At 38.1% G+C, this 22332-nt stretch overlaps 1 long non-coding RNA gene and 1 pseudogene across 1 annotated transcript in view; both read left to right on the top strand.

Moving 5' to 3' along the window:
• LOC144366520 (uncharacterized) overlaps positions 1 to 7214 on the top strand; it is a 37331-nt gene extending 30117 nt beyond the window's left edge. The window contains exon 3 of the long non-coding RNA XR_013425579.1: positions 6522 to 7214. This is a non-coding gene — a long non-coding RNA (uncharacterized LOC144366520). The remainder of the gene's footprint in view (positions 1 to 6521) is intronic.
• A 564-nt stretch (positions 7215 to 7778) lies between these two features.
• On the top strand, positions 7779 to 11544 carry LOC144366779 (chondroitin sulfate synthase 1 pseudogene; annotated as a pseudogene).
• Positions 11545 to 22332: the final 10788 nt, after the last annotated feature.

Below are 22332 nucleotides of genomic sequence, written 5' to 3'. Positions count from 1 at the left end.
AAGCAAAATGGCAAACAGCGGCCTCTAATCCAGAGGTCTAAATTAAGGTAGGGATTGGAGAGAAGAAGATTAGAAGGAGGATGCCTCCAACACCAATAACGAATGCTATACAGGTCCTTGCTCTGTCCATGTGGCAATGAGGCAGCAAAACCCTAGCCCAAGAATGGAATTGGTTTGGGGACATATATCTGCTGCCATTGAGCTTTAGTGGACTTGGAGTTGCAAAGGGGATCCTTCTATCAGAAGGAAGGAGAGAAATAGAAATCAGATGAGAAGATAGAAAAGATGGTGGAGGTTCATTAATGGGGAGGTGTAGATAGCCTCAAACCCCTTCCCAGTTTTCGGCACTAAATGAAAGCAAATAAAAGAGAAAGAAAAGAAATGGAGATAAATTTCAACAGATCAGCAATGCTTTATCAAGCAGCAGAAGGGCACATTTTCGAGAAGAAATTGGCAACTGGTTACAATAGGGGTCTGAGTTTTATAGGGTTCAGTGAGACTGAGTCATAGCAGAATGGGTGAGTTGGGCAGTTGGGGGGCGGGGGGGGGGATAGTTGTAGAAAAGGGAAATTGTGAAAGTCCAGAGCCCATTGTCCTCCTTTTCTCCCTGGGGGTTGTTGTTTTTCATATCCTTCAATTCTCATTGTGCATTTACACTTTGGGTTGAAGTATATTCTCTTTTTTTTTTTTTGCCCCAGAAACCCTCTTTTACTCCCAAATCTATTCACTTGGGAATGTGCTAGTCCTCCTGAGATAAGAACCAAGTTGTCAATTTACTAAGTGGCATTGCCTCCTTTACCACAGTGATTGGTTGAGCAATGGGAACATGTTCAAGGCTGGTCCAATCATAGCCACTAACTAAGCCACAGTTATTAGCCTGAGGGCAGAGGTGATTCAAAGTTGCAAATCATTTTTTCCTTTAGAGTTTTCTCACTCTGGTAGGATCTAAAGAAAAATACTATTTATTTGTTTTTGAGAATCTATAATTGTGAGTTAGGATCTCATCTCTATTTGGAATACATGTCTATTTTCCTGGAGAATGTTGAGCAATATGCGAAGGAAGAAAAGAGGAAAGCTACATGTATTCAGTTCCCTGACTCTAGTTATCCCTAAAGTCAGAGTATCACTTCTTTCTTTGGTTGGATTTCTGTTACTTAAAAAACAAATATCTCTGACTACCATGCCACAGAGAAGGTAACACTATATCCAGACTATTACAGAAAAGTTCAATATGCCCAGTTTATGCTGCTGTTTTGCTCTGGTTTCTATCCAACTACTCTTCCAAAAATAAAATGTTCAGGTCCAGAGCAAGAAATAATCATATTCAGATGTAGTGTGAATAGCTAGCACTTACTTAGAGTTTTCTTCTTTATTATTCGCATTATTTTTATTTTTAGTTATACATGATAGTAGAAAGTATTTTGACAGAATACACATACATAAAGTATAACTTATTCTATTTGGTTCCCACTCTTGTGGTCATACATGATGTGGAGTTATGTACATATATGTGGTCATATATACAAATACAAGGCTAGGAACATTATGACCAATTAATTCTACTGTCTTTCTTATTCCCCTTACTTCTCCTTTCCCTTTATTACCTTTTGTCTAGTCCAGTCTATTTTTATTATTCCCTTCCCTCACTTGGAGTTTTCTACTATCCATGTATTTGCTGAAGTGCTTTACAGAAAGATTCTGCTTTAAGACTGTGATAAGCAGAGCCCCCTGTGTTCCAGGGGGTAGTTGGGGATGGGGAAAAGTATAGCTGCAAGCTTAAACACAGAGAAGGCAAAAACTTGGCAGTGCCCTGTCCTCAGACCCATCTTTCAATAAAGCATCCCTTCTGCACCCATTTCAGTAATGGGCTTCCACATACTGTGATTACTTATGAAGAAAAAGTTTATGTTGTATATACATAAGCCTTTGGTAGATATGTTCTCAATTCTCACAATATAGCCATAGAGACATATGATTATTCCTATTCTATGGTCGAAGGAACTAAGGTTTACAAAGATTACAGAACATACTCAACATCGTCCAGTCAGCAAAAGGCAAAAATCGGGGGTTGCACTTCCCTTCCCCTGGCCTCAGAGCCCTCTACTTGTACTGCCACGTGAAGCTGCTCCCGGCGTAACCTCATACCTGCTACTAAGACCAGGGAAGTCTCTGCTTGCTTATTGATCCTCATGGGTGCCAGCCTGTTCTGTTAAAACTTAACCAAGACCAAGCTCAAGCCTGTTCTCTGACAAATTACCTACTCACATGGGAGGGAGAAGGACCTTATGTAAGATATGAGTTCCTGCTAACAGAATTCTAAGGAGGATCTAAGGAAGGTATCAGTCAGTTCTGGATTAATTTTGGCTTCTGAGGTGGAAGTAGAAGAAGTAGAAGAAGTCATGAGGGGAGGGCAGGTTAGCAGTTGGGTATCCCCACTAACAAATGGGAAGAGTAGAGCATCACTGGGCCATCATTGTAACTGTACACTATCCACTCAAGGAGGAATTCATTATGGCCTTTTATAGCTGCTATGTCATCTTTGAAGTGTCTGCTGTCAACTTGGCAGGGAGCATGACCTGTGGCTTTGTTCTTTTCCTCTCTGAGCTAATTTTACTCTTTCAGTCCCAAAGTTTGCTCTTTCTCCTTTCTAAGCTTGCTGCTGTCCCAGCAGGGGTTTTGTTGAACTCAACAACTAGCAATGGCAAACATCTACCAATGTGTACCTAAGAGACCTGACTGTACTGAGCAAACTCCTCAGAACAGGGGTCAGCCATCTTATCAGAATTCTTTCTTCTCTGAGCCCATGGAGATTGTAAGACCTTGGAAGGGTCAAAAGCGGCCTTGCAAGGCAAGCTGGGCGAGCCCAGGACTTAGGAAAATGAATGCCTTCTGATGGTGTGGGTGATGGCTATCATCTCTCTGATAGGAAAAAAAAATACTATTTCTTGAGAAAAATCTTTCATAGAAAGGGGTAACCCTCCTCCTTACACCCTGTCTTTATAAGTTAGAGGATCATGATATAAAAAAAGAAAGAGAGACAAAGACAGAGAAATATTAGAAGTTTGATGGAGGTCATACTGGTATCCCTTAAAGGCCTTCTTCCTCAGACCCCATTGCCCTGCCTTCTTGCTGTTTTCCCTTCTGCCTTGTGCTTAGTTATCAGAGGAGGTCCTGTCTTGCTAAGGAAACATGATTCAATTATGTGGCATCATGGTTTGAATAATTTCTATATACTGGACTTGAAATTCATTAACACAGCTGCATTAATTTGGAGTCAGATAGTCCCTTTCCTGAAGTTGTCCATAAACTAAAAATATAACAATTTTAAACTCTAAACAAACAAACAAATAAAAATGATACTCCAAAAAGAAAAATCTAAATATGATGTCATAATCAATAGCCAAGCAGTAGCAACTTGGATTAGATCATGTTTATGAAATTTAAGCCTCAGAGAGGAGATATAATTAAAAACTGAAAAGAGCAGTTCTCTACTTACCATAAGGACAACTTAACTTTTAAATGAAGTATTGTTCAACTGAAATTTCTGCTCTCAATCTGTATTCCTCTCTAGCAAAAAAAAAAAAAAAAAAAAAAACCCTTCCTGAAGGAAGGTAAAAAAAAAAAAAGAAAAAGAAAGAAAAAAAAGCATGAAAATCTAATGAAATAGTACTCTAAATTAGTTTTAAATTTCTTCTTCTAGGGAAAAAAGTGATCCACATGACTGATGATTTGTTCATATTTAACTTTGAACAAATACATGAAAATCAAAATATATGTTTAATACATACCATATATGTACTAGAATTATTCTTGATAGCAGTAATATATACTTTGTGAGATATATAATCAAAATATATTGAAAATCCCTCAGGAATATATAGACCCCCACATTTATAATGACTTTAAATAGTAATTCAATCAAGTCTCCAGTTTCTGCTGGAATGGAGAAGAGAATTGAAGATGAAGACCACAATTACATAAGCACGAGCCATTAGAGAAATTAAATATAACACACATAAACATGAAGAGTTTATTTAAATAAATCAAATATCCTGATGTTGAAACCACAAATTATGAAATTGTGTTTGGTTTTCATACTAACACGAAAATTTCAAAATTGCATCCATAATTGACTACACTTCTTTCTGTAGCCATAGTTTTTGTACAGTGCCAAGCCACATATTCAAGCAAGCACATAAACGGGTACCCATGGCTGATGTAATTTGTGGTCACAGGATAGAGCATTGTAGAAACCCTGCACTCATCCTTGGACAAAGGTCTTCAGGGGTCTTAATATGGGTCAAACTTTGAAAACTGAATGTTTAACTATGCAATTGAGGTCTGTTATTGGTCATTTTATCAGAATAACATGATGTGTGCATTGTAGCCTATTTTTAAAATCATATACAAAAGTAGATTTTAAAAAAGGTCTACAAGAATGCAAAAAAACTCTCTGAAACAGCTTAGGAGGTATCCCTGTTTTCCCATATGGCATTTATTTTCCTTTTTGTGACATTATCTTGACACATCAAGAGCAGGGTGTAGTGTCCTTATGCATTTCCAAAAGTATTCCTTTTCTAAAGTTACCTGCAGGATAGTGACAGAGAGGTAGAAAGAACACGGTGTTTGGAGCTAAGCAAATCTGAGGTCTAAACCTGTCTCTGGCCTCTAGTGGTGGTTGGCCTGAATCTGAGTTACAAAATCTGTAGTATGACGATAATAAAATGAATAGACTGTTATGTTAAAGTGTGTATATGCATGGTGTGTGTGTGTGTGTGTGTGTGTGAGAAAGAGAGAGAGAGAGAGAGAGAGAGAGAGAGAGAGAGAGAGAGAGAGAGAGAGAGAGAGAGGGAGGGAGGGAGGGAGGGAGGGAGAGAAGAGCAAACAGGGAGTCTATTTTGTTGCTGTGGAACTATAACAGAGGCTGACATAGTAAGGATTAGTGTTTTCATTGTTATTGATAGTGTTACACAGCATCTGCAATATTGCAGCTGCTGGAGGGCCATTTATCTTGCTCTTAAAAATAAACAAGGAGAGAAATGAATTACAGTAGATGGGGTAGAGAGAGAAGATGGGAGGGGAGGGGAGGGGGGATAGTAGGGGATAGGAAAGGTAGCAGAATACAACAATTACTAATTGGGCATTATGTAAAATTGTGGATGTGTAACCGACGTGATTCTGCAATCTGCATTTGGGGTAAAATTGGGAGTTCATAACCCACTTCAATCTAATGTATGAAATATGATAGATATGATATGTCAAGAGCTTTGTAATGTTGTGAACAACCAATAAAAAAAAATTTGTCCTCACTTTTTGATCCTCACTGCCCTCCTTATTTCCCAATATCACTTTATCTGTATCTAAAAATACTTTCTATTATATTTTCCAAGCAGCCAGCAGGACAGTGGTGGAATGCAAGCATGCAGAAAGGATTCTCTTCCTCTTTAGAGGGACCACAGATGTGATCATAATGCCTAGATATTCAGGAGAAATGCTCTAAGTCTTGGATGTAAGAGAGATATTTTAAAGAATGGGCTGATTTAGGCCATTTTTAATCTTAGATATTAAGTTTTCAAATTTAGAAAGTAAACTTCCAAAAATTGAAAAAGAAATTATCATCTTTGCAAACTGTTGACTATAGTTTTTAGCCCTTCCCTTTTTCCAGTAAGTTAGTTCCTAAAATGTGTGGAGAATGGAAACAAAAAGTAAACCTTCTCTGTCAGGAGTTCTAGAGACAAAAGCACATAGGCCAAGAACTTACTTACAACAGAAGTTGTCCTTCTAGGTGGCACCCAAATTGCAATATCAATTCATATGTGTTCAGAGCATATTAAATCATTTTCATTTTTATTTCAGAGAATAATACATCAGGGCAATTATTCTTTAGCTAAAAAACATAAAGAAAATTAATGTTATTAGAAATGCTTTTCTTAAGTCTTTATGTGAGTACCTAAATGTGTTAAAATTATTGAAATATGGAATTATGCAAGATTTATCCAGTACACCTCTGATATTATTATCCCAGGTAACATTGTTAGGTTTGTTTGTTATTTTTGTTGTTGCTATTGTCGTTTTGTTTTTGCAAAGCCCAGGGCTTTGTGCATGCTAGACAATTGCGCTACCATTGAGCCACATCCCCAGTCCCATTTCTTATATATACTTCTTGACCTTTTGCCTTCTGGTAGGAATTTGGGACTGCTGTATCATAGAGACAGGATAATCATTTTTGATCTTATTATTTTCTATGACTACTTTAAACCTATAAAAACAGTTCATGTGGTCTCTAAATCCTTGATCAAATCTATCTCTTTCTCTATTTCCTTCCTTCCTTCCTTCCTTCCTTCCTTCCTTCCTTCCTTCCTTCCTTCCTTCCTTCTTTCTATCTTTCTTTCTTTTCAATCACCAATAAACAAAACATTTGGTTTTCAGGGCAACACAATCATACCTTCCCCAAGCAGACTAAATGAACAATAATGACCAATCAATGAAATGACATATATGCTTTTCATTTTCTTTTGTAGGTAAGTCCACCCTGTCTTCAAGTTTTCTTGGCTTACTGCTGCCTGCCCTTGTCATCCTTGTCTACTTGGAATTCTGAGTGTGATGTGAAAGCTGCTGTTCCCAACCCAGCTCAGAGGACACCCTTCATCCTGGGATAAAGACAGTTCCCACCAATTTCTGCGGCTTCATCCTAAGCCAAATAAATTACACTTCAACAAACTATCCAGCTGATTTACAACACACTATGACTGAGGCATTCAGGAACCCCTTCATCCAAAAGAATAAACTTTTAAATGGATATAAAATGACTTTTAACTCGTTCCAATATGCCTTATAAACCACTTAACCTGATTCTGTGACAGTTGCATGATTTATTCCAATGGGACAAATTACAGTGTTCAATTCAATATCATAGGCTGTAGAGTGAAAGTAAAATCACCATACACAGGTGCTTTAAATTTAATAACAAGTTGTGAAATATAATAGAGGTTAAAATGTTGATTGTATGTGGTAAATGTAAGAGTAATACAGTCTCTTGTATGATCCCATCTGTTTTGGGTCCTGCTTATTTTTGAATGGCCCCTATCATTCATGAAATTTTGATTTTTTCCTGAAAAAAAAAAAGAGAACATGACAGAAACATTTCAGCATAAATTCATTACCAAATCACTTTACTGAATGAGCTGAAAGATTTTGAATATTGAAAACCAAATTCTAGAGGGGCCACGGTTCGCAGCCGCCGGAACCGCTTCATAACGCGCTGTGCGTGACGTGAGGGGCTTCTGTTGCAATGGCGAGTTAAGCCAGAGGATGTGCAGCTGCGACGGCGGCGTCGGCCACGAAGAGGACGGGGGCGGGCGCAGCACAATCCCAGCAGAGCCAGCCGGAGGACGAGAGCTGGGCGGAACAGGGGCTCTGGCCCGCCTGCCACTGCTATCGCCGTCGCGCTGGCCCCGCGCCTCCGCGCGCGAGCGGGAAGAGCCGCCGCCGGCGCGCTTCGGGCTTGGTCCCCTCTTAAAGGCGCAGGCCGCGGCGGTGGGGGCGGGCGTGCGGAACAAAGCGCCGGCGCGGGGCCTGCGGGCGGCTCGGGGACCGCGATGGGCGCGGCGGGCCCGCGGGGGCCGCGATGGGCGCGGCGGGCCCGCGGCGGCCGCGGCGCTGCCCGGGCCGGGCCTCGCGGCGCTAGGACGGGCTGGCCTCCGCAGGCGGGGGCGGCGGGCTGAGGGCGCGGGGAGCCTCGGCGGCGGCAGCGGCCCTGCGGGCGGAGTGGCGCCGGAATGGCCGCGCGCGGCCGGCGCGCCTGGCTCAGCGTGCTGCTCGGGCTCGTGCTGGGCTTCGTGCTGGCCTCGCGGCTTGTCCTGCCCCGTGCTTCTGAGCTGAAGCGAGCGGGTCCGCGGCGCCGCACCAGCCTCGAGGGCTGCCAGCCCGGGCAAGCGGCGGCGGCGGCAGCAGCGTCCCAGGCCGGTGGAGTGCGCGGCAATGCGCGGGGGGCGCAGCTGTGGCTGCCCGGCTCTGCCCCGGATGGTGGCCCGCGCGACAGGAACTTTCTCTTCGTGGGAGTTATGACTGCCCAGAAAGGCCTGCAGACCCGCGCTGTGGCTGCCTACAGAACATGGTCCAAGACAATTCCTGGGAAAGTGGAGTTCTTCTCTAGTGAGGGTTCAGACACATCTATACCAATTCCAATAGTGCCACTACGGGGCGTGGATGACTCCTACCCACCCCAGAAGAAGTCTTTTATGATGCTCAAGTACATGCATGACCACTACTTGGACAAGTATGAATGGTTTATGAGAGCTGATGATGATGTTTACATCAAAGGAGATCGTCTGGAGAGTTTCCTGAGGAGTTTGAATAGCAGTGAGCCCCTGTTTCTCGGGCAGACAGGACTGGGCACCACAGAAGAAATGGGGAAACTGGCCCTTGAGCCTGGTGAAAACTTCTGCATGGGGGGGCCTGGTGTGATCATGAGCCGGGAGGTGCTTCGGAGAATGGTACCACACATTGGCAAGTGTCTCCGGGAAATGTACACTACGCACGAGGATGTGGAAGTAGGAAGATGTGTCCGGAGGTTTGCAGGCGTACAGTGTGTTTGGTCTTATGAGATGCAGCAACTTTTTTATGAGAATTATGAACAGAACAAGAAGGGGTACATCAGAGATCTCCACAACAGTAAGATTCACCGAGCTATCACGTTACACCCGAACAAAAACCCACCCTACCAGTACAGACTACACAGTTACATGCTCAGTCGCAAAATTGCTGAGCTGTGTCATCGCACAATACAACTCCACCGAGAAATTGTCCTGATGAGCAAATACAGTAATACAGAGATTCACAAGGAGGACCTCCAGTTGGGAATACCCCCTTCCTTCATGCGGTTTCAGGCCCGCCAACGAGAAGAGATTCTGGAATGGGAGTTTCTGACTGGGAAGTATTTTTATTCAGCTGCCGATGGTCAGCCCCCCGGAGAGGAATGGACTCAGCCCAGAGGGAAGCCTTGGATGACATCGTCATGCAGGTGATGGAAATGATCAATGCCAATGCCAAAACCCCGGGGCGCATCATCGACTTCAAGGAGATCCAGTATGGTTACCGCCGTGTGAACCCCATGTACGGGGCAGAATACATTCTGGACCTGCTGCTTCTGTACAAGAAGCACAAAGGTAAGAAGATGACAGTTCCCATGAGGAGGCACGCATACCTATAGCAGACTTTCAGCAAGATCCAGTTTGTGGAGCATGAGGAACTAGATGCACAGGAGCTGGCCAATAGAATCAATCAGGACTCTGGATCCCTATCCTTCCTCTCCAATTCCCTGAAGAAGCTTGTTCCCTTCCAGCTCCCTGGGTCCAAGAACGAACGCAAAGAGCCCAAAGATAAAAAGATAAATATACTGATCCCTTTGTCTGGACGATTTGACATGTTTGTAAGATTTATGGGAAACTTTGAGAAGACATGTCTCATCCCAAATCAGAACGTCAAACTTGTTGTCCTGCTTTTCAACTCTGATTCCAACCCTGATAAGGCCAAACAAGTTGAACTGATGAGAGATTATCGCATTAAGTACCCTAAAGCTGTCATGCAGATTTTGCCTGTGTCTGGAGAGTTTTCAAGAGCTCTGGCCCTCGAAGTGGGATCTTCACAGTTTAATAATGAATCTTTGCTCTTCTTCTGTGATGTTGACCTTGTGTTTACTGCCGAAGTCCTGCAACGGTGTCGAGCAAATACAGTTTTGGGCCAACAAATATATTTCCCAATCATCTTTAGCCAGTATGATCCAAAGATTGTTTATAGTGGGAAAGTTCCCAGTGACAACCATTTTGCCTTTACTCAAAAAACTGGCTTCTGGAGAAACTATGGGTTTGGCATTACTTGTATTTATAAGGGAGATCTTGTCCGAGTGGGTGGCTTCGATGTTTCCATCCAAGGCTGGGGGCTGGAGGATGTGGACCTCTTCAACAAGGTTGTCCAGGCAGGTTTGAAGATGTTCAGAAGCCAGGAGGTAGAAGTGGTACACATCCACCACCCTGTCTTCTGTGACCCTAATCTGGATCCCAAACAATACAAAATGTGCTTGGGGTCCAAGGCATCAACATATGGGTCCACGCAGCAGTTAGCTGAAATGTGGCTGGAGAAAAACGATCCAAGTTACAGTAAAAGCAATAATAATGGCTCTGCACGGACAGCCTAATGTCCAGCTCTGCTGGAAGGGACATTTTTAATTACCTAATTTATTTTTCAAAAATTTTTGTATGATCAGTTTTTGAAGTCCCTACAAGGTTATATTTTCCAAGTGGTTTTCTTACATAGGACTCCTTTAAGATTGAGCTTTTTGAACAAAAATGTGATCAATGTTTGCCTTTGAATACACCTTCTTGCTGAACATTATGTAGCAGACTTGCTTAATTCTGACTTGAAATATCCCTGATGAACAAAACCTTTTATGTTTTTTTTTTTATATTTCCTTTCCTGGCCCCTTCTCTGTAGTCCTATGGCAGAAAACATGAACATTCCTATGAAGTATTATTATAACAAACAAAAAAAAAACACTGTAACTATGGTAAATTTTCTATTGTGACTGTTAACCTTGCACAGATTCTACCTTTTATCTTTTTTTTTACACGTTTTTTTTAAAGCCATCTCAAGTTTCAGTTGTAAATAAGTAAATGTGATAATATCTGTATCATCAGCATCAGCATCTTCAGCCAAGCTTTCCAAAGTTGATTATTTCCCCCACACTGTACTCCACTCATCAAGGTCAAGTAGCTTTGACAAGCCACAGGAGTGAGGACAGCACAGCCAGAGCTGGGGTGGTTCCTGGGATGCCATGGCCTGAGCAGGCCTGGCACCACATTGTGAGAAGTGTTTGGCATTTTCTCTCTTGCTGACCCTTCTCTTTAGAGGGTGAAGTATTAATATTTAGAATGATGAAGAAGAATTACTGTAATAATTCTAATGTATGCAAACTAAACAAACAAAAACACCCTAATGAAAACATGGGGGGATGTGTATTTGGTTTCATTCACTTCGTCCTGTCTGTTGTGGAGATGGTTACTTCATTCTTTAATTACTGTTTGTTTTATCCTTGACATCTGAATACCTTTAATTTATTTAATATCCATTATTTAGAGTTCTGCCATTTCTTGAGTACCTGTTAGTATTAGTATTTATGTGTACCAGGAGTGTGGTTAGTATGTTTTATTTGCAGTAAACCGATCTCCAAAGATTTCCTTTTGAAGAGATTTTACCCCTTTCTTAATTTTCACATTCCTGTTTTACTAAATATTAAGTGTTCTTGGACAATTTTGGTGCTCATGTGTTTTGGGGACAAAAGTGAAATGACTTTGTCATTACACCAGAATGTTTGTTTTTAGCTCACAGATCAAATGTGCCTTAATATTTTTTCATTTAGATTTCAAACAGTTGATAGGCTTGCCATTTTAATACACATCATTGGAGATCTGCTTATTTGTAAATAGCCTATTGCTCATTTGGAAAAATAAACCAGTGAACAATATTTTTCTATTGTACTTTTGAAAACCATTTTGTTTCATTATTCCTGTTTTAGCTGAAGAATTGTTTTACATTTGGAGAGTAAAAAAACTTAAACACAGAAAAAAAAGAAAACCAAATTCTAGAACTTACTATCAGTATTCTTATTTTTGAAGTAATTTTATAACTATTTCATTTTCAGAATCAGTAATGCTTTTCAGTTAGTTTTCTAATGGTAAACATACCATATGAAGATTTTTTTTTTACTTTTGTATTCTACTCTGAAATTATTTTATGCTCTTCTTATCATCAGTATCAAACCTCAAAAACACACAGCTCTTATCTGAAGTATCATCATATTGCTGTATTTATTCATATGTGAAATGATGGATTTTGAGAAGTAGTGTGCTTCCATTTTTTTATTAAGATGTGAGTCTTTATATAGTAGAGATAAATGACAGTTAAGTGAATATCTGAATTACCTAATAATATTCTAATATCTTTGTTTTTGTGCTTCATTCCTAAGTATAATCTTTCTTTATTGAAGGTGTGAAATCAACAAATCATCTGTAGGTTGAAGAAGCTACAGTATTCTTTTAAAAACAAATAAAATAAAACTTAATTTTAAGCTCATTTGCCACTTCAATGCCATATTGACAAATGGCTAAAAATACCAAATTGACATGTTAATGGTACTTTGAAGATTATGCAAAACTGGAAGGCCACAGGGAGACAGAAGATGTGTCTCCCAAGTGTTGGTACTTAGGGTTTTTATAAGTTGTGAAAAGAAGGGTGCACATTTCTTCATTCTCCATGATGTGCATGGAAATATATCTGAGTGTGGATGTGAGAGCTCGGGAAATAAAGGATTAGCTGGCTCATGAAATAGTGCAATGTTTGATGCTTCAGGATGTATGATCCTATTTTATTAGCACAACCTTGCTAGCTAATTAGAGATAGAGTTTTTCTTTTTAGAAAGGATACCTTATAGGTTCATAAAAAGATATTTACAGGAAGCAAAATAAATCTATTACTACTTTACCCCCTATCTTTAATTTGTATAATTTTTGTACTATATATCTATGTATAAATGTTTAGAATCTTCATTATGAAAATATCAATAAATATTTCATTAATTTACATTTACCTCTTTGTTATAAAATGAAAATTTTTAAAACCAATGAAATGGATGACTGCCCAGTGAAAGTATGTCAACAGTCTTAAGATCATTGCCAGGTTTCATAAAATATTTAATTATTTGGAAAAAGAAACAAAATGACTTCATACTTTAAGGAAATGAATACTCTGTAAGCCTTCTGTATAAATGTTGGTGTTTCATTGTTACACTACGGGGTTTTCCTTTTGCAATGTGACCCATGTTGGGCATTTTTATATAATCAACAGCAACGACATCTTTTGCCAAATGCATGCTTGCCTTTTTATTTTTTAATGTAAGGTAATAAAGAGCAAAACTGGCTAGATTTTTGCATGAAATGGTTCTGAAAGGTAAGAAGAAAGCAGACTTTGGAGGTTGTTTAGTTTTAAACTTGTGACAGATAAAGTAGACTAAAATATCTCATATACTGATAACTCAAGCTTTTCATTTCCTCATACAATTGTACGAATTTGATTGGGACCATCAGTTTTAAACTGTTGTTGAACTAACTAATGTATCATATGCTTTAAGACGCAAGATTCTTAATTAAACTTTATATAGATATAGAAACATCTGTGGTTTCTTTGTATTTCAGGAAAGGTGGTAGTAGTTTTATTTGATACTGATAAAATATTGAATTGATTTTTTTGGTTATTTTTTATCATTTTTCAATGGAGTAGTATAGGACTGTGCTTTGTCCTTTTTATGAATGAAAACAAATTATAAAGAAATAAATGTCTTACTGTTACCCAAAACATAATAACTGTCCTTTCAAATTACCAAGAGTTTAAATTCAGATTTAGAAGGTTTTCATTCTAAGTGCAATAGCATGGAATAAACATTACTTGGTGAAGCAACAATTCAATGTTGATACGGTTCACTGTTAAAAAAAAAAAAAGTATACACACACAGACAAAACCACAGTCAGCTTCATCGTTACAGTGAAATAAGATCACCTGGTAAGTCAGTTCAACTCTTGGAGGTGCCCATGAATGTCACTCAGGCAGCAGCAGAAAATAAGAGACTGGTAAGTCTTGAATGAGCTGAGACACTAGGAGGAATTTGCATGAAAGCATAAACCCAGAGGCAAGGAGTCTAAAACAGGTAGTCTTCCTCTGAGTTCTGAGCAGACTGGACCCAGAATTAGGAATCTCAGGGCTTCCTGAGCTCTGCCTTTTTCATTTTCCCAAGTTTCCCTATTGTGATTTCTCTTTGCCACCCTGACCTCCCTTCCTGATTCATGAAGCTTGCTTCACCGTGGATCCAGGTTTTCCCTTTTAAGCCCTTTGTTTAAGTTCCATTGCTTGACCCTAAGTATTAGGTTACTTCCTAATTCTAATATTTTGCTTCTGGTATTTGACCTTCACCTGACCTCAGCTCAAATTTTTCCCGGCTTTGGGAGATCAAAGCTTTCATTGAGAGTACCTTCCATGTAAGTATTTCTCAAAACTAGTTGCCCATCAGAACTTTCAAATTCTCAAGAAATTGAAAAAACAAAATGGACTCTGTTGCTTCAGTCTGAAATTTCCATATCAGAATCATGGGAGTGAGGTACAAAAAGCTATTTTGGGAGGCAATGTTCAGGACTGTTTGATAGGAGGTCAGGTTTGAGAATCAGATTTTTCATGATTACTATAACTTTGATATTTTTAACTAAAGAACATAGTTCAACATAATATATACATAATTTAACACACCTGAAGAAAAAAATCCATATTAACTTACCTAAAATGCTGATTTGCTTATGACTTGATCTTATCTTTACTTCTACATTATAAATATCAAAATGCTATATGTTTTCCATAACGAAAATATCCCTTAATTTGTTTATACCTGAAACACAGGCAACAAACTGAAATATTTCTCAGATTTCTTTTCTCAAGGAATGTGGATTTTCCTTACATTTTTTTCTTTCTCTTTATTTCCTCAATGATACTTGGATAATTAATTAAAATTTAATAATTTCCTGCGCCTATAATCCTCGGGAGTGTCTTAAAAACAAAAATAATGACAAAAGGTGCCCTATCCCCAACTTCAGAATTTGTTTTTCTCTGAATAGAAACATGGTGATTTTTAATAAGTTGACTTCATAAATTAGTTTATGGCAAGCCAAAATTACATTTCTACATTGTTTATCATATTTTAAAACAGATTCCTCATTTTGGTTACTAAGAATACATTTGATATTTGGGGTAATGTATACCAGTACTTGCAATACCATTACTGATTTGGATTTAGAATTCAGTGTGGCTGATTGTAAGGCAGAACTTTGAAGTAAAGGAACTTGGTCTTCTTCTGTCATATTTGCTCATTCAGACTCATTTGCTTTCCAGGATGCTGCCTTGAAATATTTCTCCTTTCCTCATTTTGAAACCTGTATGTGTGTCATACTCATTAATATGGATAAGATTGAAATGCTGCTCCAAGCACATTTTCAGAAAGCATTTATGTTGATAATGTGCAACAGTGTGGATGAATCTGAAATGTATTATGCCATAAAAGAAGTCAGATGCAATGCTATGTGATTCCATTGATGTGACATCCTGAAAAGGACAGAACTCTGGGGACAGGACAGTGGTTGCCAGGGTTGGATGTGAGAAAAGTATCTGCATATATGCAGCATGATAGTTGATAAAACTTGTGGTGGTGGTGACTCATACCTAAGCATTTGTCAAAAGAATGCACGGATAAGGTGAGCTCACAAAACAAGGCCAAGAAAAGTCAATCTCATCTCTATCTTGCTCACTTTCTCTCTGTGATTCACGGGATTGGCTAGACCTATTATATTATTCTGACTACCATTTATTACCTTACGAATATGAACAAGAAATGTAACATTTTGAGGTTGTTTCCTCTTCCACAAACTAGGGATATCACTTTTTATCCATTCAGGATTCTTTCAATTACATAAGTAATTACATAATAGACATAAGTAGTAAACAATAAGTTTAAGGGGAAATTAGGGAGTTTATTGGCTCAAATAATGGGATCTCCAAGATGGAATGGACATAGGGCTTATATAATATTCTTAGGGAATGACTTTTCAACCCACAGATTTTGCTTCTCTGACAGACTATCTCTTGTGACAGGAGTTATCCTAGTTGATGATCCAAAAGTAATAGATATGCATTCTTACTGATTTAGCACATATACCAAATCTTATCGAAGATTCATTTTATCTTCAAGAGTTTGGTATGTTTTATTTAGCCATCCTGGGTTTCCTGTCCACACTTGTGTAGTTGGAAGGTGGCAGGCATTGTGTTAGAAATCCCCACAAGGACCACATGGAGTAAAGAAGGGATAGTTTCCCCCAAAGAAAGGTGCCTTTTGGCACTGACACCCTCCTATTTCTAAACTTTAAATAAACACCATGCCTGGAGATGAGGGGTGAGGGGAAACCACTGTCAAGCAATCCATCCACACCATTGTCATTCTTTCTAAAAAAAAATTGTCTAAGAAAGAATGACATGAATATCAAGTACAAGTTTTCAAGGGACTTCAGAATTTCATTGGAAAATCTTACAAACATAGATAATCACTCCAATTAACACTGAATATGTTTCAATGTTGAAAACACACATAACATTTTAAGCTACCTGAATTAGCATTTAAGGACAAACAACCACAAAATATAAGTGGCATATTACAATAGACATTAATGACTCACATAGCTGGGCAGTAGTAAATAGATATGTTATTTTGCTACCTGAGCTTGGCTGCCTTATATTTAGAAATTGATGACTGTCAGCTGTTGGAGGCTGCCTTTAGATGGGGTCTTCAGGGCAACTTGGCTTAATTTAGTTTTCTTCCAACCTCCATAAGACTAATCCTGGAATGTTCCCATGGCAAAGACAGAAGTGCAAGAAAGCATGTGGAAACATGTATGCACTCTTTCAAGTCTTTGCTTGCCTCATGTCTGCTAACATTCTGTTGACCAAATTGAATAATATTATAAACACTGGTCCAAGGGCAAAGCAGAATACCCATATACACTGGTGAGCACTTTAAATATACAAACAAAGAATATAGATATATAGGAAAGGTCAAAAATATTGAAGCCAAGTCATTCAAACTATCACAAGTGCTTACCAAATTTCATTGGCTCTCAGAAAATATCAGTTTTCGATTAAAAAAGAAAAAAAATACTCCTAATTAAATTATAACACAATGATTGATTATCATGTAGGATATATATATATATACATATATATATATATATATATAGAGAGAGAGAGAGAAACAATTTCTACTTCAAAGACTCTTTATTATTTATTATTCTTACACATAGACAAAAGTGAAACTATCAATAAAATAATTCTATAAGATAACCCTAAAATTGTCCACATTCAGAATATGACTCTTCTAAATCATTTTAAAACTCTGAATAGTTGGTGCTTATATTTTGATACAAAATATCATTCTTTGGTACTAATGTGTTATTCATGATTTCTCAAAAGGATATTCTAACCTTTTTCTAAGTGACTGATGCCCATTATGCCTGTACTCTCTCAATATTACCAGGCACCAAAAGAAAGTTATTGTGGCCATTAAAAAAATATATGTCCACAAATTTCTCCACTTAATAGTTGGAACCTAATTCTATTCCCCCGAAGTATGTGCTGGATTAAATAACTCTCTCCTACTGAATAGAATAAAACAAGAGTGACATTGGATTACTTTGGAAATGGGGACATGAAAAGCCAAACATTTCCGTCTATCTTGCTTTCTATCATGTTCCTGGGAGAAGAAAGCATTCAGGTAGCCCTGTGGAGATGCCTACATTGCCCAGAACTGAGGCATCCTGCCAGCAACCTAGTGAATGAATCATCTTGCAAGCATATCCCCAAGCCACACCCAAGATTTCAAATGACTATACTCTGGCTAGAAGCTTAACAGCAATCTAATGAAAGGCCTTGAATCAGAACCACAAAATCAAACTGACCAAAGATGCATGACTCTCAGAATCTGTGTGAGATAATAGATATTTTTTGTTGTAAGCCACTATGTCTTGAAGTGATTTGTACTCAGTAACAGACAACTATACAATTAGTATACAGTGAAACTCTTACAGGATTTGTTAACAAGAACTTTAGGCAAATGAAGTCATCTAATCAGTTCAGTAAGAATAACAAATATATCCCTAGATGTCCAGCTAACTTATTTTGATGAATTTCTGTACATTAGAACTTTTTGTCTTCATGCTAAATCAAAAGATACTTTAAAAGCAGTTAAAGTCAACATGTGTTATCTTCCACATACTTCCAAATCAACTGGAATAATGACAATATAAACAGCTATGAACAAGGCCACATATGTGCAGGCAGTAACAACTATGTCATAGTTGTCTCCTTGCTGAGAGTGATTGAAAGACACCATTAATTATAAAATGCATTCTATTTTCCAAGATGTTAAAATGTAAAAAAAAAATGTATACTAGAAATATGATTTTTAACAGCTCCTATGGATGCTTGCAGCATCTAAGAGTAAATTTAGAGTAAAGGAGGTGAGGGTTATATTTAGATTAGGATGTTGAATGGTGTTTGGTTCACTGCGGAGGCAGGACTCCAGCTCAGCTGACTGGGATCCCAGTGGTTAACTGAGAGGAGCAAGGCTGCCAAGGGAAATGGTTTCTGCCTTTACATCTACTGTAAATGTAGCTGCTCAAAGCGTTCCATCTGGCTCACTGTTTCACCACTTCTTTTCATCTTTTCAGAGCAGTACAAGGCCTTGCGTGTAATAAAGAACCAAGTACATATATATCGAATGGATTGCTGAATGAAAAATAAAGCTTTTAGTTGTTTAGTGTTTTAGCACCTTTTCTAGAAATGTTTTTGTATTACTAGATTACTAATGTGCCTATTCCACATATTCTAATATTAGAAGAGCTCTTGAATAAAAGAAAAATATCAGTTCTACATAATGGAGTGTTTATAGGTCTGAGTTTGTAAAACCATTTGGGAAAAGGAATAGGTTCAATGAATAGTGGTCGCTGAAGGGGAAGACGTTTATTTACACTTGTACCTTCAGAAAACAGCCAGTACCTCCTTCTCCTAACATTGTTTCCATAATCCTTTCTTTAAATGTTGCATGTTAGGAACACATAATAAAAAAATACCATATAATTTGTGGTACCTATATATTATGCACAACATATCTTTTGTTTAATGACATATGTATTTATTTACATGTTGTATTGTGTAATTATCCCTTTAATTTCACCTTTGTTATGGTTTAGTTGTGAGGTGTCCCCCACAATCTCCTATATGAAACAATACAGAAAGATTTAAAGGTAAAAAGATTGGGTTATGAGCTTTAACCCAATCAGTGAATTAATTCCCTGATAGAGATTGACTGAGCAGTAACTGAAGGCATGCAGGGTGTGGCTGAGGGAGATGGGTCCCTAGGGGTGTTCTTTTGGGGTATATATTTTGTTCTTGAGGTGTAGAGCTCTCTCAGCTTCCTGATGTAATGTCCTGAGCCACTTTACTCCCTCACAGTGTCCTGTCTCACTTGGGCCTGAGGAATGGAGCCAGCTGTCTGTGGACTGAGACCTCAGAAACCCTGAGCCCCCAAATAAACTTCCTCCCCTAAAATTGTTCTTGTCAGGTCTTTTGGTTACAGCAGTGAAAAGCTCAGTAAAACAGACTTCAATATCATAGATTCCATATTTGTCCCCTAAATTCATCTTATTAATTTTATTTATGACCAAAAATTTGTATCATATGTGGTTTTTATTTACATAAATTGCACATTTTATTCCACATGTCTTATTCTATTTCCTAGCTCTCTCAATTAACTCCCCCCTAATCCACTCAATGTTGTTCTATAAAGACCTGGTTTATTCTTCTGGCTAATTTCATTCCTTTATTCCCATTCTGTTTTTAAATCTCTCCACCAGAGACTATTCCAAGCAAACATCTATTTAAATAATTTTTATGCCCCTCTGTGAGACTATTTCTGAGGTACATTTAGTAACAAAATTACTACTTTACAGTATGCATGTATATTTATTTTTGTTTAGCAAGGTACTTTTCTTGGTGTAGGAATGAACAAAATAAATCCATTCCAATTCGTAAAAGGTGATACCAATTTTCAGTTTGTCCAGCATTTGAAAGTCTTTATTTCCTCATCAAATCTTAATATATAGATTGAAAGTTTGGTCAATAGTCTGTACGAAATGTTTAAATTTACATTTTCTGATTTACTAAGTATCTCTTTGTGTGATACACTATTTGTATTTTTCTCTTCTATGAGTTGACTATTTATAACTAAACATTTTGACATTCCCTTAAAGATATGCATATTTTCTGAAAAAGCAGTTTCAATCCTAGAGAGATATGATAGAAAATTGTATGTATATGTGCACTAGGTATAAAAGTATTCAAGTCAGCATGATTTATAATTGTTCAAATTTAGAATCAACACAAGTTCCAACAATTAGTAGCTTAGCTAATTATACTGTGGCATTGTATTACTCAGCATTCTCAAGAGAAACTGAACCAAGGATTTATGATGAAGAATTATCTTATGTGATAATGGAGGTGGAGAAGTCTCAAGATATGCTATCTACAAACTGGAAGCCCAGGAAAGCAGGTGGTGTGGTTACAGTCCAAGACTAAAGGAGCAAAACCATGAGTGCTGATGTCAGAGGAGAGAAAGAGATAATGTCTCAGCTGAAATAGAGAAAATGAATTTACCCTTCTTCTACCTTCTTCTATTCAGTCCCTTGATTGATTGGATAATTCCATCTACACTAGTAAAAACAGATCTTCTATATTCAATGTATGAATTCAAATATTAATTCAAAAATACTCTCATAGACACACCCAGGAATAATGTTCTATGAGTTATCTGGGCATCTCTTAGCCTAGTCAAATTGAAACATAAACTATCAAAGGTATATTTAATATAATAGAGTATTATGCAGTGATGAATAAGAAAATTGTACTACTAAATATAAGTATAAATCATATTCATAAGATCAATGAGGAAGCAAGATTCAAAAGCCTATATGTTGTAAGTCTTTTTTTTAAGTTCATGAATAAGAGAAACTGATATATTTTGCTAGAAGTCAGAATCTTTGGGAAGATGGGTGCCTGGCAGGGAGCATGAGGATATTTCTATACACAGTAATAAAACTATATAAGAATCCATTAAGATGAAAACTTTAAACTTATATACTTTTCTATATTTATATTATGCTCCAATAAAAATTTAAAATTTTAGTAGCTCGATCTGTGCATAACCTTACATTTCCAATTCTATCCTAAAATAAAATTGCTAGTTTTCTCTCACAATAAACTTATTTTTTTCACTCTTGGTCAACAAGAAATACAGGTAATTAAAGAACAAATTATAATCAAGTGTGATAAATCTATAATAGGGAAATTTGAGATGATATAGGAGTAAAGCAGGCTTTACAATAGCTGTCTGGGAATCCAGAGAAGATTCTCAGAGGAAATAGTGTTTAAGGGGATACCTTGGGGAAAAAACTGGGTGTCACTTGGGGAACAATAAGGAAAAAGAAGGAGCCCAGCAAATGTGAAGGGACAGAAGTAAGAGAAACTGAAGTTGTTTTGTGCTGCTGTAACAGAATACCACAGACTGAGCAAATGGTAAGTTGAAGATTATTTGGTTCATGGTCTCGGAGGCTGGGAAGTCCAAGATAGATGGGCCACATCTTGTAGGGGCCTTCTTGCTACATCATGACATGGAGAGAGATTTCACGTGGTGAGAGAGAGATGGGAGAATGGTGGCCAAGCACCCCCCTTTATAACTAACTCCCTCCCACCATAATCAACTTATTCACTCATGAATGTTTCCATTGGCTTTTTCATTGCTGGGACCAAAATACACAACTAGAACAATTTTAGGGCAGTTTATTTGGCACTCATGGTTTGGGAGCTCTTAGTCCATAGACAGCTAGCTTCATTGCTCTGGAATCAAAGTGAGGCAGAAGATCATGGTAAGAGGGGTATAGTGGAGGAATGCAGCTCAGGAGCTGGCCAATAGGAAGCAGAAAAGAAAACTCCACTCATCAGGTACAAAATAGAAATCCTAAAAGTGCACCCTCGTGACCTATTTCCCCCAGCCACAGCCTACTTATACCACTTAGCACCCAATTAATCCACATAAGTGGATTAATGCACTGACTAGGTTAAAACTCTCATAACCCGATTATTTCACCTCTAAACTTTCTTGCGTTGTTTCACACATGAGCTTTTGTGGGACACTTCATATCTAAACCATAACAATGAGTGTGGACCCCCCATGACCTAGTCACCTCTTCAAGACACTCCGTCACAGTACCATCCAAATGTAATTAAATTTCAGCATTAGTTTTAAAGGAAACTTTCAAACCATAGTACTCAGTGAGGTTTAGAATTTGTGAGAAGGGCAGTATGGCTTGCATGTGACAATAGAGGTTTGGCAATAGCCATTTAGGAATCCAGAGAAAATTCTCAAAGGAAATGGTATTTAAGGGGATAGCTGACAGAAAAAAAAATTGAGTGTCACTCAGGGAACAGTAAGGAAAAAGAAGGTGCCCAGCAAATGGAAAGGCACTGGGAAGGGACAGAAACAAGAGGAAGCTGAAGTCTGCTGTAAACAAAAGTGGATCGTGAGGACCTCGTAATCCCTATTAAGAAAAGTATAATTTATTTTACAAGAACTAGGCCACG

Source organism: Ictidomys tridecemlineatus, chromosome 9, assembly GCF_052094955.1.
Source record: "Ictidomys tridecemlineatus isolate mIctTri1 chromosome 9, mIctTri1.hap1, whole genome shotgun sequence".
In the NCBI taxonomy this organism is placed as follows: domain Eukaryota; kingdom Metazoa; phylum Chordata; class Mammalia; order Rodentia; family Sciuridae; genus Ictidomys; species Ictidomys tridecemlineatus.
The sequence above is the reverse complement of the archived record's forward strand: the minus strand, read 5'-3'. Positions and strand labels throughout refer to the sequence as shown.